We start from the raw sequence: 12770 nt of genomic DNA, 5'->3' as shown, positions 1-12770 counted from the left end.
ATGCCTTAAGCATAACAATTCACACAACTCAAAAACACTTATATCTGATCATTCAAGAGCTCTCTAGCTTTCCCTTCTGTTCTCTCATCAAGAGTTAACTTCTGTAAGTCGTTCATAACCATTTTGGGTTCACATTTCCATAGTTATAGCCTATAAACGCAACCGTCGTAACTAACGGTTGTCATTACAATAACTCACAAATGATTCAGTCTTATGACGAATCAAAAATGGTTATGAGTTGGTATTTATGTGGGTATTAAACCTCTAAAATGGTTCCCCCTGATCACCACTTTAACTATGTCAATTATCGAGTCAAACGTGCGGTTAAAAAGTCAACAGAAAGCTATTTTAGCGATTCATGCATAATCTGTAATGTATATGTTATGGAACCTGTTTTGATAATCATAAAACATGATAATAAGTATATAAACATGTTTGCGCTCGTTTGAATCGATCATTTACTATATAGAACCGGTTCGGAGCCGAATGTCGCAAAAGTTTGACTTTTGCTTTGACTTCAGTTCTGACCCGTTTTAGTGAGGTATAAATATACCCTAGGACTCTCTTAGGACCAGGTCACATGTTGGTATAAGCCTATGTGGTCGGTTCATGAGTTATCCGAGTCTTTAGCGCAATTCCGTCATTCGCCTAAAAGTTGACCGTAACGGCCTTTTAAAATTAAAACGAGTATTTCGGACACGTGAACGGACCAAAACCTTGCTTATTAAATTATAAGCATGTCCCTAAAGTTTCACGTCAATCCGAGGTCTAGAATGAGAGTTATGCTAAAAGGCGCACTTTTAAGAAAGTTTTGTAATTAACGGCGCAATTAGCATAACGCCCATCTAACCCAAGTTTTCGTCACCAAAACTTTTACCCACTGTGGTAAAATAATATTTTGGGAATTTAAAGATTTTTAATAATTTTTACCTTGCTCATAACCTGCGGTTATGGCTACGGTTCGGTAAATACCGAATATGCCCTTTTTGGCCAAAACGGGAGTTCTACAAGGTCTTTTGACCCGATTCCAGTTGCTACTGGTTTTAAATAATAAATAAAGTATTTTAAGCTTTATAAGCTGTTCGGGAAACTCAGATTTCCTGTAGAACTCGAAAATCCCTTTTAAAGTCTTTAAAATGACCGAAAAGCCCCTACGGGGCATAATATCAACTTAAACTCGTTACGGGCATTACGGAAGGTATCCTACTGATACCAAAATACTTTTAAGGCATATTGACTTAGGAAATAAGCGTACGACTCTTATGGTTAACCGTTTCGCCTATTTGCGCACACGGTACGGCCCACGGAACTAGTTTTCGTGCAATAGCCGATATGGGTCAGAGTATACTATTTGAACCCCAAAATCCAGAGTATGAACTATGAACCCATATAAAACAAGTCACTGAACTTGTCGGGTCCAAATCATACTCCATTCTCGGTTTTCGCCTTTTCGTGCGAATTAACCATATCTATATATCGGAATCAACCGGTTTAAGCTACGGCTAATACAAGGACCGTTAGGATTCTAAGAGGTTAATTAAAACCTTCGTTCCAGATTAGGAGCCCCAGTAAAAGCTATCGGTGACTTGATCTAAATTAAGGATTAATACTTGCAAAGGTAAATACTTTTGGCTTATTTCCCCTATATGGGCTTGGGTTACGGTATATTAATACCGCTTGATTGAGCATTATATAATTCCATCGCTTAGGTGGTTAATTGATTAAATATGATCGGCTCATTTAAACAGTTTTGTTGCTTATAAGCCTTTGGGGGGTTTAATGACCGTTGTCCCGGATATCCTCGGCATCATTTTACGAAATGGCCACGACCATCGACATCCCGGTGTAGGCGTACACCCGGTATAAAGTGTCGACATTAAAACTAAAAGACGTAGCCGTTGGTTTTTATACTACGGTTTTACGCAAACGTGGTGTGTCTATAAATCTTTAACCCGGCACGACCCGGGCTACTGAACGCATAAAAGAACATGTAAAACGTTCACAAGATCATTATGAATTTTCCCAAGTTATAAAAGAGTTTGTGCCTTGTGCATTCAAATCAATTTTGATAAACATTTTCAAATGTGTCAGTTGAATGTATTTACCAGTGTAAACTGACGTATTTTCCCCAAAAAGATTAAGTGCAGGTACCTAAACGTAATTGGCTGGTATTAGCTCCCTAGCATCGGGATAAGCCTCGCAAGCTTGATTGCAGTATCTAATGGAACAATACTTTACCTTTATTTACGATCCACTGTGGATATTCAACTCTGTAATACATTGATATTATGATCAGAGGTTGAAATTTATATATTTATCTTATGCTTCCGCTGTGCATTAAATAATTGTGTGGTTTGACTATATTGTTGCCAACATCGTCACGGTAATCCCCCACCGGGCCCACCGGTGAGACACGTGGAAATCGGGGTGTGACAGGTTGGTATCAGAGCCAACATTGAGTGAATTAAACACTATCCTATTGTGTTTAATCTCAGTGACACAATTGCACATACTTGAGTCTAGACAAGAACTTAGGACAAATTCGGATTTATACTCCTTTTTGTCTTTATTTTCGATTTGATTTTTAATAAGTTTTGGAGCAGGAAAATGCCACCTGTTATATTCCGAGGAAGAGGAAGGGGACGTAGAGGCCGAGGAGAAATCGTGACACATCACGATCAAGAAGCTGGACCATCTGGTACAAGACATCCTTCGATGACACGAAGCGAAGAGCCACAACGACGAAGAGATCTTTACGAACCAGCGAGGCATTCCACTTCGCACAGCTCAACGCCATCCTACCGGCACTCCTTTGGGCCAGATTCAGAAAATAATCCCAACAACCCACAACCTTCCTTCATACCTCTGCAACGTTCGGTTTCGCACCGGAACTACGACGACCCTACTCCCTACTACGTAGCTCAGTTTAATCCGGCTGACTACATACAGGAACCTTCAGGATTTGTTCCGCTTGGTCCTCAAGACCACTTTTCTGAAGATCCCATGGAGGAAGATGAGGATCCAACTGAACCAGCTCGTGGTACGCCCACGCATCCGATAGAAGTATCTGATGGATCTTCATATCATGGTCCGCAGTATCAAGGCCCAGATAGCTTTATGGCCTTGTTTGACCGACATGAGTGGTACAACACACCATCTCATCAGACACAGCAACCGAGACATCCACAGGATCCCTCTGAGGATTCACGCTTTGAGGCAGTTACGCCACCACCTCCGCCTCCGGCACAACCAGTTATACCTGATCCGCCGAGGCGTAGGAGGACCAATGCTCGTATATCTACACGAGGAGGAGGGGGTAACCACTTCAGCACTCCTCGACATTCTAGTAGTAGCCACTATCCGCCACTACATGAGGAAGGACCTTCAAGTCCTATACAGGAAGCGAACTCCGCACCTACTGCACGAAATTCGCCACCATTTGGGTATGACCAACCCATACCAGCTTACACAGGTCCAACGGCTTACAACCCGTTTGAACCGTCACAAGCACAATACAACTACGGCTATGAGCGCGACCCATATGTGGTGTCGGCTAGATATAATGCGCGCTACCCTGACGGAGCACATGGAAACATGGGACCACCGGACTACTCAGCTCATGGGTATCCAATACCTCCCAGACCTCCAGTTCCGCATCAAGCGCAACAACCAAGATTTTCTCCTCCTGAACAGGAAGAAATACTCCATCGACTAGATCGTGTGGAGAGAGAGTTCGAGGAAGAAAAGAAAAGCCATCGAGGATTTCTCAAGGGCTTGGCGAATCTACTAAAGGGCAAAAAGAAGAAACGTGACCACTAGCCCTTAATAGTAGTACTACTGTAATTTCTACTTTGAAATAAGTCCCTGCGTGGACAACTTATCGTATTTCAGTCCCTACGTGGACTTATCTTTAGTCCTTGCATGGACACCTATCTTATATTAGTCCCTGTGTGGACTTGTCACTTATTTTAAAACCTTTATGGAGGTATGTATTATTTGAAAGACCCGTTTAGGGCCATATGTAATTGTATTTGAAATTTCGGAATATATGTTATGAGTTTTGTTTTAATATATATAAAATAAATCAAAACCATCCCTTTTATATTGATCTGCCTAAATTAAGGTGAAACCTAGCTTGGGGTCTGTTAAGATCTAGTCAAGATGGTACGACCTAACTGAAAGGGATTCTGATTCCCTGTTAACCTCTGTACGCATGTTAACATTCATGGCAGATGTGATTCGTTATAATCACGCACGTCATTCCTACACAATAATCCTTTGAGGATTTCAAAACCCAACTAAATGATTTATAGATCGTGGGTTAAATCACCAATAAAGGTGGTCAGTATTATAAAGACATCCATTTAGCGATGCAATGCCTACGGGCCAGTACTATAAAGACATCCATTTAGCGATGCAATGCCTACGGGCCAGTACTATAAAGACATCCATTTAGTGATGCAATGCCTACGGGCCAGTACTATAAAGACATCCATTTAGTGATGCAATGCCTACGGGCCAGTACTATAAAGACATCCATTTAGTGATGCAATGCCTACGGGCCAGTACTATAAAGACATCCATTTAAGTGATGCAGTGCCTACGGGCCAATATTATAAAAACATCCATTAGTGATGCAGTGCCTACGGGCCAGTATTATTAAAACATCCATTAGTGATACAGTGCCTACGGGCCAGTATTATTAAAACATCCATTAGTGATGTAGTGCCTACGGGCCAACTATATTAAAACATTCATTCGAGATGTAGTGCCTACGGGCTAATCATATTGAAACATCCATTAGAGGTGTAGTGCCTATGGGCCATAATAATTGTCTTATAACGACAAAGAACAGTGGTGGTCTATGACTCCCTGTCAGAAAGAGATAAAGAACTACGGTTCAATTCTCTATGCCTTTGATTCTATGAAATCTCGGCTGATATTATAAAACATCATCGTGATTAGGCTTTATGCCGCCAGTACTATTTATATAGTTAAAATAGGATATATTCAAATCCTAATATTTAATGTAATGAGATAATAAGTTAACCGAATATGGTCTCTGTACCATGGTTGACAAATTGTCATAAAAAGACAATCATATAATAATCTCCTAAATTAAAATTTTGTTATCTCCTGTAACAGATTCAAGTTACAAATGGCGGATCCCAATGGAGAGAACAGCCACACAAATGAAGATGACTATGACAATGCGTCAGTACATTTGACAGGCGCACAACTGAAGGCTCTGATCAACAATGCTGTCCAGGCAGCGATTGATCGTCAAAATACTGAGTCTCAAGGCAGATCTGTGTCAAAACCACCCTCTAAACCAAAGACACACTCCAAACCACCCTCTGAACCCAAGAAAGAAGACGACAAGCACTCGTCTACTGAGCACAGCGTTCATCGCGATCGAGAATATACTGATGCGTCCAGTGCTAAGGGTTGCACCTACAAATACTTTGTATCATGCAAGCCCCGTGAATTTACAGGGGAGAAAGGTGCGGTTGATTGTATCACCTGGCTGGACGAGATGGACACGATTGTGGACATCAGCGGGTGCGCTGAGAGGGACGTGGTTAAGTTTGTGTCCCAGTCATTCAAGGGCGAGGCCCTGGCGTGGTGGAGAGCTCTGGTGCAGGCTTCAGGTAAGGCTGCCTTGTACAAAATGTCATGGGGGGAGTTTATTACCCTCATAAAAGAGAACTACTGCCCTCAGCACGAGGTTGAGAAGATTGAGGCTGATTTTGTCTCACTGGTGATGACAAACCTGGATTGTCAAGCTTATCTGACAAGCTTTAACACTATGTCACGCCTGGTGCCATATCTTGTGACACCAGAATCAAGAAGGATTGCCCGATTCATTGGGGGCTTAGAGCCGGCGATCAAGGCCAGCGTAAAAGCCTCTAGGCCAACGACCTTCAGGTCAGTTACTGACCTCTCCTTGTCTCTTACACTTGATGCTGTCCGTCTGAGGGCACAAAGGAGCAAGGAGGCTGAGAAGCGAAAGCGTGAGGATGATACCTCACGAAAGTCCGGTAAAAAGCACCGTGGAAACGGTGAGGGCAAGAAAGGGTCGGAGGCAAGGAAGGAGGGGCAAGCTGATGGAAGACCTTACTGCAAGGTCTGCAAGAAACCTCACTCCGGGAAGTGTAGGTTTGCGTCTGGTTCACAGTCGCAACAAAAGACTCCATCCTGTGGGCTATGCAAGTCCAAGGAGCATAAGACAGTGGAGTGCAAAAAGATAAAGGACGCAACCTGCTATAATTGTAACGAAAAGGGGCACATAAAGAGTAATTGCCCGAAGTATGCCAAGAAGGCGGAAGAAACGAAGAAATCAAATGCGAGAGTTTTTCGCCTGGATGCAAAGGAAGCGGTCAAGGACGACAATGTGCTTACAGGTACTTTTCTCGTAAATAATATATTTGCAAGAGTACTGTTCGATTCTGGCGCTGAGAAGTCCTTTGTAGACCAGAAATTTTGCCAACTACTAAATATGCCAATCAAAACCCTAGACGTAAATTACGAAGTAGAGTTGGCAGACGGCACGATAGAAACCGTCTCTACCGTTCTAGAAGGATGTGAAATATCCATTAGGAACCATTCTTTTCCTTTATCTCTACTTCCTTTCAAACTTGCGGGTTTTGACATCGTGCTAGGCATGGACTGGTTATCCCATAACCAGGCCCAAATCATTTGCGGCAAGCGGCAAATAGTTTTAAAGACTCCGAGTGGTGAATCTCTTACCATTCGAGGGGATACGCATTACGGATTGCCCGAAGACGTATCTATGCTGAAAGCTTCAAGGTGTTTGAACAGAGGCTGTGTAATTTACATGGCTCAGGTGATAATTGAAGAAACAAAGCCGAAGATCGAGGATCTTCCTGTCATTTCTGAATACCCCGAGGTTTTTCCTGAAGAACTACCTGGTTTGCCACCAGATAGACAAGTGGAGTTCAGAATTGACATCATTCCTGGAGCAGCTCCGATAGCAAGAGCACCTTACAGATTAGCGCCAACGGAAATGAAAGAACTGAGGACCCAGTTGGATGAATTGCTGGCGAAAGGTTTTATCAGACCTAGTTCATCTCCCTGGGGAGCTCCTGTCCTATTTGTAAAGAAGAAGGACGGATCAATGCGGTTGTGCATCGACTATAGAGAACTGAATAAAGTTACCATAAAGAATAGATATCCTTTACCAAGGATCGATGATCTATTCGATCAGCTGCAAGGAGCAAGCTACTTCTCCAAGATCGACTTAAGGTCGGGTTATCATCAACTAAGGGTCAGAGATGAAGATGTACACAAGACTGCATTTAGGACTCGCTATGGTCATTACGAGTTCCTAGTGATGCCTTTTGGGCTCACAAATGCACCGGCTGCGTTCATGGATCTCATGAATCGCGTTTGCAAGCCGTACTTGGACAAATTCGTCATAGTCTTCATTGACGATATCCTTATCTATTCCAAGAACCAAGCTGGCCACGAGAAGCACCTCCGTTGCATTCTCGAATTACTACAGCGTGAGAAACTCTACGCCAAATTCTCGAAGTGTGAATTCTGGCTACGAGAAGTTCAGTTTTTAGGACACGTTGTGAGGTAGCGTGGTATCCAAGTGGATCCCGCTAAGGTGGAGACAGTCATGAACTGGCAAGAGCCAAAGACGCCTACCGAAATCCGTAGTTTCCTGGGATTAGCAGGATATTACCGGAGATTTATTGAGAATTTTTCAAGGATTGCTGCGCCCTTGACTTCCTTGACCAAGAAGAAAGAAAAGTACATTTGGGGCCCGAAGCAGCAAGAGTCCTTTGAAATACTGAAGCAGAAGCTAAGCAACGCACCTGTGTTGACCTTACCTGAGGGTACGGATGAATTCGTAGTTTACTGCGATGCATCACACACGGGCATGGGGTGTGTGCTTATGCAAAAGGGCAAGGTGATTGCCTATGCTTCAAGGCAATTAAAGGTGCATGAAAAGAATTACACCACCCATGATTTGGAGTTGGGTGCCGTTGTATTTGCATTGAAGTTGTGGAGGCATTACCTTTATGGTATTAAATTTGTGATTTATTCCGATCACAAAAGCCTCCAGCACCTGTTCAACCAGAAAGAGTTGAACATGAGACAGCGTCGTTGGATGGAAACCCTGAATGATTATGATTGTGAAATCAGGTACCATCCCGGCAAGGCGAATGTAGTCGCCGATGCATTGAGCAGGAAAGAAAGGGTAAAACCCATTCGAATCAATGCCAAGAGCATTGAAGTCAAAAATAATTTGATGGAAAGGATATTAGCTGCGCAGCGTGAGGCTGTGTTGGAAGCTAATTATCCAAATGAAAAGCTAGGAGTAACTGAGGAGCAGTTGACTCTTAGCAAGGATGGAATTCTTAGGCTGAACGGACGTATATGGGTTCCGATATATGGAGGACTACGAGATGTTGTTCTCCAGGAAGCCCATAGTTCCAAATACTCAGTCCATCCTGGTGCTGATAAAATGTACCAAGACTTAAAGGCAAATTATTGGTGGATAGGCTTGAAAAAGTCTATAGCCGCCCATGTAGCAAAGTGCTTAACTTGTGCTCAAGTCAAAGCCGAGCACCAAAAGCCGTCTGGCTTGCTACAACAGCCTGAACTTCCCGAATGGAAGTGGGAATGCGTAACTATGGACTTCATAACCAAGTTACCCAAGACCAGGAAAGGAAACGATACAATATGGGTCATAGTGGATAGGCTGACTAAATCAGCTCATTTTCTACCCATCAAGGAGACATATAGCTCCGATATGTTAGCCCAACTTTATGTTGATAAGATTGTAGCCTTACACGGCATACCTGTGTCTATTATTTCCGACAGGGATACTAGATACACATCTCACTTCTGGAAGAGTTTCCAGCAATCTTTGGGCACGCGTTTAAATTTTAGTACGGCTTACCATCCACAGACGGACGGTCAAAGTGAGCGTACTATCCAAACGCTAGAAGACATGCTTCGTGCATGTGCGATCGATTTAGGTGGTAACTGGGATAAAAACCTACCCCTAATCGAATTCTCCTACAATAATAGCTACCACACCAGCATAAAGGCTGCGCCTTTTGAGGCATTATATGGTAGGAAATGCAGATCGCCTGTTTGTTGGGCGGAAGTAGGAGAGGTCCAATTATCGGGACCAGAGATTGTTTTCCAGACGACGGACAAGATTGTCCAGATTCGGGAACGTCTCAAGGCTGCCCGCGATAGGCAGAAGAGCTACGCTGATCCAAAGCGTAAGGATTTTCACTTCGAAGTGGGTGAAAAAGTATTACTTAAGGTGTCACCCTGGAAGGGGGTGATGCGTTTCGGCAAGAAGGGCAAATTGAGTCCGAGATACATAGGACCTTTTGAGGTCATTGAACGAGTCGGATCAGTTGCCTATAAACTAAACTTGCCTGAAGAGCTCAATGGAATTCACAATGTGTTCCACATCTGCAATCTCAAGAAGTGCTTCGCCGACGAATCGTTGGTGATTCCACACACAGATGTGCATATAGATGAGAGTTTAAAGTTTATAGAAAAACCCTTGTCGATTGAAGATCGACAGGTGAAGAAGCTTCGCAGAAAGCACGTACCGATTGTAAAAGTCAAATGGGATGCTCGAAGAGGTCCTGAATATACGTGGGAAGTCGAAGCTACAATGAAAGAAAAATACCCCTATTTATTTGAGTAAATCTCGGGTCGAGATTTATTTTAAGGGGGTGAGGATGTAACACCTCGAAATTTTGTGTCCAATGATGTGTTAACACGTGTCATTTGTTTACACGTGGCATCTATAATAAATAAAGGACTAATTTTGACAAACCTTGAAAGTATATAAATTCGAGGGTTATAAATGTCGACAAGGGTAAATATACTGTATAGTATCCCTAAATAATGCTTAAACCTTCAAACGAATAAATTATGGATCGTACAAAAAATAAAACGCGGAAGAAAGTGAGAGATTACAAACTACAGGGGTTAACTGTGTCAACATGTTTAATAATACCTCTGAGTGATCCTTTAACGTCCCAAAGACTTTGTAACGGTATTATACCCTCACTAAAATAATATATATGAACTTCGCGAAGTTTCGGTATGAAACGAGAAAGTTACGATCGAATTCGTAGAAGAAGGGTTAAAAGCATCAACAGTGAAAGTTAAGGCTTTCCAATGTAATTAATAAATAAACCGGGGACTTAATAATGCGGGTAATTAACACGAGGCCCCTATCGGTAAATAACCGAGGGCCAAACCGCAAAGTTACCCCTTCAAATCCGAAAGGTCAGGCAAATCATTACGAAAGATTTCGTTATTAATGGCCCGATTCTGATAATCATGACAAAAGATTTAAAAATCCTGAAATATTAACCTTAGGCGACCCGCGTAAGGTTTCAACATAAGTTGAGGCGGGCCGCGAGCCCCCTCTATTTCGCGTCTGATGTTTGATCTTTAGGCGACCCGCATTAAAACACATGGGAACTCCCATGCGGGCCGCGTAAAGTGCCCAGATGCAGAAATATGGTAACTACTTGGCTTTTGGAACTTGTGAACGATCATGCACATAATTATGGGGCATGGGCACCCTATGCTCAACCCATATCACTTAGGGGACACCTACCATTACCTCTGGTCAGATGGTAGTGCTTGCAATGATCAACAAAGCTTGGCATTGGCTATAAATAGCATGCCTTAAGCATAACAATTCACACAACTCAAAAACACTTATATCTGATCATTCAAGAGCTCTCTAGCTTTCCCTTCTGTTCTCTCATCAAGAGTTAACTTCTGTAAGTCGTTCATAACCATTTTGGGTTCACATTTCCATAGTTATAGCCTATAAACGCAACCGTCGTAACTAACGGTTGTCATTACAATAACTCACAAATGATTCAGTCTTATGACGAATCAAAAATGGTTATGAGTTGGTATTTATGTGGGTATTAAACCTCTAAAATGGTTCCCCCTGATCACCACTTTAACTATGTCAATTATCGAGTCAAACGTGCGGTTAAAAAGTCAACAGAAAGCTATTTTAGCGATTCATGCATAATCTGTAATGTATATGTTATGGAACCTGTTTTGATAATCATAAAACATGATAATAAGTATATAAACATGTTTGCGCTCGTTTGAATCGATCATTTACTATATAGAACCGGTTCGGAGCCGAATGTCGCAAAAGTTTGACTTTTGCTTTGACTTCAGTTCTGACCCGTTTTAGTGAGGTATAAATATACCCTAGGACTCTCTTAGGACCAGGTCACATGTTGGTATAAGCCTATGTGGTCGGTTCATGAGTTATCCGAGTCTTTAGCGCAATTCCGTCATTCGCCTAAAAGTTGACCGTAACGGCCTTTTAAAATTAAAACGAGTATTTCGGACACGTGAACGGACCAAAACCTTGCTTATTAAATTATAAGCATGTCCCTAAAGTTTCACGTCAATCCGAGGTCTAGAATGAGAGTTATGCTAAAAGGCGCACTTTTAAGAAAGTTTTGTAATTAACGGCGCAATTAGCATAACGCCCATCTAACCCAAGTTTTCGTCACCAAAACTTTTACCCACTGTGGTAAAATAATATTTTGGGAATTTTAAAGATTTTTAATAATTTTTACCTTGCTCATAACCTGCGGTTATGGCTACGGTTCGGTAAATACCGAATATGCCCTTTTTGGCCAAAACGGGAGTTCTACAAGGTCTTTTGACCCGATTCCAGTTGCTACTGGTTTTAAATAATAAATAAAGTATTTTAAGCTTTATAAGCTGTTCGGGAAACTCAGATTTCCTGTAGAACTCGAAAATCCCTTTTAAAGTCTTTAAAATGACCGAAAAGCCCCTACGGGGCATAATATCAACTTAAACTCGTTACGGGCATTACGGAAGGTATCCTACTGATACCAAAATACTTTTAAGGCATATTGACTTAGGAAATAAGCGTACGACTCTTATGGTTAACCGTTTCGCCTATTTGCGCACACGGTACGGCCCACGGAACTAGTTTTCGTGCAATAGCCGATATGGGTCAGAGTATACTATTTGAACCCCAAAATCCAGAGTATGAACTATGAACCCATATAAAACAAGTCACTGAACTTGTCGGGTCCAAATCATACTCCATTCTCGGTTTTCGCCTTTTCGTGCGAATTAACCATATCTATATATCGGAATCAACCGGTTTAAGCTACGGCTAATACAAGGACCGTTAGGATTCTAAGAGGTTAATTAAAACCTTCGTTCCAGATTAGGAGCCCCAGTAAAAGCTATCGGTGACTTGATCTAAATTAAGGATTAATACTTGCAAAGGTAAATACTTTTGGCTTATTTCCCCTATATGGGCTTGGGTTACGGTATATTAATACCGCTTGATTGAGCATTATATAATTCCATCGCTTAGGTGGTTAATTGATTAAATATGATCGGCTCATTTAAACAGTTTTGTTGCTTATAAGCCTTTGGGGGGTTTAATGACCGTTGTCCCGGATATCCTCGGCATCATTTTACGAAATGGCCACGACCATCGACATCCCGGTGTAGGCGTACACCCGGTATAAAGTGTCGACATTAAAACTAAAAGACGTAGCCGTTGGTTTTTATACTACGGTTTTACGCAAACGTGGTGTGTCTATAAATCTTTAACCCGGCACGACCCGGGCTACTGAACGCATAAAAGAACATGTAAAACGTTCACAAGATCATTATGAATTTTCCCAAGTTATAAAAGAGTTTGTGCCTTGTGCATTCAAATCAATTTTGAT

Source organism: Helianthus annuus, chromosome 16 (assembly GCF_002127325.2).
Source record: "Helianthus annuus cultivar XRQ/B chromosome 16, HanXRQr2.0-SUNRISE, whole genome shotgun sequence".
Classification (NCBI taxonomy): Eukaryota; Viridiplantae; Streptophyta; class Magnoliopsida; order Asterales; family Asteraceae; genus Helianthus; species Helianthus annuus.
Note: the sequence above shows the minus strand (reverse complement) of the source record.